The sequence below is a fragment of the Miscanthus floridulus genome, chromosome 17 (assembly GCF_019320115.1).
Source record: "Miscanthus floridulus cultivar M001 chromosome 17, ASM1932011v1, whole genome shotgun sequence".
Lineage (NCBI taxonomy): Eukaryota > Viridiplantae > Streptophyta > Magnoliopsida > Poales > Poaceae > Miscanthus > Miscanthus floridulus.
In genome coordinates, this window is record NC_089596.1 from 57,640,985 (window position 1) to 57,646,135 (window position 5,151).

The 5,151-nt window shown below is 43.8% G+C and overlaps 1 pseudogene; it reads right to left on the reverse strand.

Moving 5' to 3' along the window:
- Window positions 1-3,559: 3,559 nt before the first annotated feature.
- Window positions 3,560-4,645, reverse strand: LOC136519059 (uncharacterized; annotated as a pseudogene).
- Between the last annotated feature and the right edge of the window lie 506 nt (window positions 4,646-5,151).

Sequence of the window (5,151 nt, forward strand, 5' to 3'; positions counted from 1 at the left end):
CTAGAGTATTTATTTGAACGGACCTCACTATCTGTCATATGATTCCTTGTTCATGGAGTTATTAGTAGAGCAATAAAGGCGCATATGCTGTATTTTATTGTTAGGACATGTCTTTGTTCAGGTAGGGAGTTGTTTTGAGTCTATATATATAGTTCAATTTTGTTCAGAGCAGTAAAACTTTGCATTGTGCAGGTTTTGGAGTGTCAGTGCTTTTGAACGATTTTTCTGCAATGGCTATTGAAGGAAGAAGAGGGGTTCCATGGTACATTAGCTGCCAAGCTGATCAAGGAGTGTCAATCTGAAGGAGCGGAGCACATCTACCTCATTTTAGATACGTAAGTTTGCAGGAAGCAGAACCTTTATTATGTTATCTATTTACCACTTGTGTTAATTCATCACTTGACACAGTTGTTATGTTAGTATCGAGCATTGTTATTATAACAAGTACTATTTGTTGTGGACATGATGAGTGATGTGTAATGATTATATCTGTATAGTGTGTGTTCAGTAAGTTATTAAGGCACAACTAAATTAGTAAATACATTGTAAAAACTGGATGCAATTATGTCACCATCGGATGTAAGGGTCATTGGTTGTTTTGTCATCACCACCGTTCCACTCACCGTTGATGAAGCAGACGGCCATCACCACCGCTATTCGTCTGATGCGGCAAGGGTTAATAGTGTATCACCGCCGCATCGTTTAGTAACCCGACACCGACTAAAGGATCATCACGGGCGGATCGTACTGCAATGTGACAGTGACCATGCCCTATGACCAGACGGTTCATACGCTGAAGTGACGGTGATGTTTGCCTCGACACAGGCGGGTTGTGCTCCAATGCGACGGAATAAGGATCTAATCATGGATGGATCATAAGTCGTGCGGCGGTGTTAGTGCATACCCACAAAGACAGGTCGTGCTCCAATGCGACGGAAGTAAAGACCTTATCACGGACTGATGATAAGCCAATACGGTGGTGTAGTGTGCACCCTAGTCGGTCTTAGATACCGACGGTGATGGCTGCAACTATCACTACCGACAGCTTCTTGTCGAGGCCGAAATTAGACTGCGATAAGGGTTGCGACGTGGCTGTGAAAGGTCCGAGTATAGTAGTGCCTCTAGTAGTCATTGATACATGATTTTAGGACATGTAAATTTAATGTCATGTACGAAAACATCCAAGCAACTGAGCAAGCACATTTGTAGGGGGATATCTAGGCACGTAAAAGTTACATCTATCTGGCGATATGGAGAGCTTCAGCATTGTTCCACCTCCATGTTCCAGCGGAAAACATTGACGGAAAGGAAAAGCAAAGGAAGAATCATGGCTCTATTGTCAAGAGACCCTATGCTATATTGTCATGTTGTACCTGGAAACTGAAATACTCCTAGATTAGATAGATATACTCCACATTCAGTTCAACTGTTGTGTCCTCAGTGCGTACGGAAGGTGACACCGCAGCAGTCAGCTAAAGTGAACCCTTCCCTTGGCAACAAAGAATGCCAATTTGAATTTTTGATGCCGTATGCACAATATGCCACAATTTGATACTAGTGGTGGCCTGGTGGGTACCCGTAAGAAACGGATGCGCCAGTTACGGTTGATCTATACTAATCTCCAGTTTTGTAGGACTAGCTTGGGGCAATTAATTTAGAGGTGTTTGGTTTCTCCTCTTAAACTTTAGTCGTTGTCCTATCGAATATTTAGACGCATGTATGGAGGATTAAATATAAACTAATTACGAAACTAATTGCACAGCTTGCGACTAATTTGCGAGACGAATTTTTTAAGCCTAATTAGTCCATGATTTGACAATGTAGTGCTATAGTAAGCATGTACTAATGACAGATTAATTAGGCTTAATAAATTCGTCTTGTGGAGTACCGACGGATTCTGTAATTTATTTTTTTTATTAGTATCCGAACACCCCATGCGACACCCTCACGTGACATCTCCTAAATTTTAGTCACCGGATCCAAACACCCCTTTAGACCAGGCCACACATATAGTATATTGTCAATGTCGGGGGATATCTTAATAAATGTTAAAACATGCATGGATCTAGGTTTGATAAACGAATCATGTCCATTCATATATGTATTGCTAAGTCTCAGGGCTGGAGTTTAGTCAACTAGGAGGGATCGTAGTAGGGGCGGGGCATGGCCAGCACTATTAAATGATGATGCATGGCTGCAGCTTGCAGCGGTCTACCATGTTCATTCATTCATAAGCTTGCACTGCATCTGCACCTGCAGCAGAGCACGGTCCGTCCCCTACGGTCGGTCCATCCTTGTTTCTCTCTCATATCATCACGCTTCACATGTACCTTCCGGCCGGCCACATGAAGATGGAGGAGATTCCAATTTCCACCCAACGACTTAGATACCTTATTGAACATTTTTTTAAAAAAGTCTTACTGCTGCAGCTAATTCTCTCAATATATATTTGCATCCCAACCAGGAATCTATGTACTAGCCATTCTCTACCAGAAATTATTTTGCCTTTTAGAAAAAGATTCAGTGTGTCCAAATTCCAACTGGTGCAAAGAGATACATATATGCATGGTTTGGGCGCGCAGCTGCCCATGACTTTTTGTTGTTTGAAGTTTTTTTTTTTCATTTTCTTTTCGTCCGAACGAGAACCGAGATGTTCTGTTTTTCACGCAGGTCGATCTAGCTGCACGAAAAATAGTACTCAGCATAAAGTTGGTGTGCTTCGGCTTCACTTTCAAGTTCCTGCAGCTTGCAGCTATCCTTCAAAGCTGCACAGAAAGCCAGCTTTGGAGGTAAACTCACCCATGTGGAATAATAATACCAAAACAGATGGCGTACAAGTAAGTTTGAGCAGGTACACAGTAGGAGTACACCGTACCATTTCTCTGCTCTTACAGGAAAAATCAAAGGCCCACTGGCATCGAACAGCAAATTACCACTACCATTTACTGATTTCATGATCTTAGTGGAATGTTTTTCGAAAGGCAGTATAGATGTAGACACTTTCGTACAATTCGTTCGCTCATATAAATGCTGGCATCACTCATACTCACATCAATATATAGAATACTTATTATTTCAATAATTTTGAATTAACTTTTGATTGTGAAAATAGGATTTTAAAAATGCTTGAGCATATATAACGTAGTGTCCTCATTGAATGTTTTGTACACATTGTTTGGTGGAGTCGAAATCATATAATAAAGATAAAATAATGATATAGATAGATATAGGTGGAAGTTCGTATTCCCTCCCTCAATTGCAACCCGGCCCGGGTTTGTTAATTAATCTAGAAAACAAAACATGCGCTTCGTATTAATAGCTATTGGAATTAATCACATTGAGTACATTTCAATAATTATAAAGCAAGAACAAAGGGTGGCAAATGGACCTGTTTGTGTTTGAATCTTGAATACCAAGTATACATCCATAAAGGTGATAGAGACTAGAGAAAGCGTGGACAAATAAAGCAGCTATATATTCTCACATGGTGACACAATGCAGATGTGCATAAGATAAACACATTATTTTTTGCTTCACCATGAACAAATAACCACCTATTTTGAGTCCATCCTACTAAAAACACTAGACACACGCTACTATATTGTTCATATCCATGTCATGTAATAAAGTACAAAACCCTCATCGAATTTCGTCAAGGTAAGCGTAGAAGGCTACGTCGCGCACTGCACGACCATACTGGCACACAACCAAGACCTAGAGATGTGACCAAGAACTCGAAGATGCAAATTAACCTTATTTAGGGTCTGTTTGGAACGCAGAAATTTCATAGGAATCACACAGAAATTTCACACGAATCAGTTCAATTTCATAGAAAAACATAGGAACAAGAGAATTTTCCGGGCGTTCCAAACATACCCTTAATCGAACATACCCTTAATCAGGAGGCAGCGGTACCTTGCCCTCCTCCGACCACGGACGCTAGAAGCCCGTGCAGCCTGCCGGTGCCCCCGCCGGAGTGCCGCGTTCGGAAGCACAGCGTGGACGTCGGCGACGATGGCGCTGCACCACCATCGTCGTCATCGTCATCTCCCCTTGAGTTGGACGAGAAGGACGACCGCGGGCTCGCGAGCAGCCTGTTCCTCCGGCTCCGGGTGCACTGCACCTGCGCGCTCTCTTTGGAGTTGGACGGCGGCGCCGACGGTGACCACGACGGCATGGTATGGCTCCTGCGCAGCTTGGGGAGGATGCTCTGCACGAAGATAGCCGGCTTGGAGGAGAGTCAGTTTCTTGGAGGATTGGAACTTGGTGAGCTTGGTCTTGGCAGCAGCGCCCTCGCTGTTGTAGTAGGACGGCGGCGGGGTGAGGGGCGGGAGGGTGGTGCTGGAGATGGCGTTCTTGGGAGTGCCCGGCGCCGACTCCCACATGAACGGCACGGAGCCCGCGGAGGCGACGCCGTAGTAGACGCGGAAGGAGGGGTTGGAGACGGAGGAGGCGTCCTTGGAGAGGAAACGACGGTTGGCCATAGTCGCCCTCTCCTCCTCCATGGCGGCCAGGAGCGTCTTCTGGCTTGAGCTCTTGGGGAGCATCCTCGTCCTGTCTTCCTTGTCCAACATTGTCGTCTGGCTCTTCTTGAGAGAATGACAATGTTTGACAAAATTGAGCTTCTTCGGGTATGGAAATAGAGAGGGTGGACGAGGATCTTAGTAGTTAGGAGGATGTACAAGAAGGGCCGGCTTTTGGACTATTTGTAGAGACTAGAGAGAAAGGGAGGGGGATATATGAGTAAGTAGGTACTCCGTAGAGGAGAGATGTATGTACTAGTAGAGATATATTCAGGGGTGGCTATTGCGATTGGGGGGCCCAGGTCAGGGTCAGGGAGGCAGGCAACGTGGTCTTGACCAAAAGGCACATGAAGCCATTAGGCTTGGCTCTGACTATGGGATTAATAATCAAGCAATCAAATCCTACTCAAGCAAACATATTAATTGTGCATGGAGACTATGCACCATGACTTTGCCTAATTTGGTTTATGAAAGTAAATAGGTCCACTTATTCAAACAAAATTGCAGCTCGAAAGCGATTATCATCTTAGCTTCAAATTCTAGTGTTGTACTCTGTCTGATTTCAAATGTAAGTTCTTTAGGATATCAAACGGTTTGCCATATAAATTTTTCTAAATCTATGTATTAC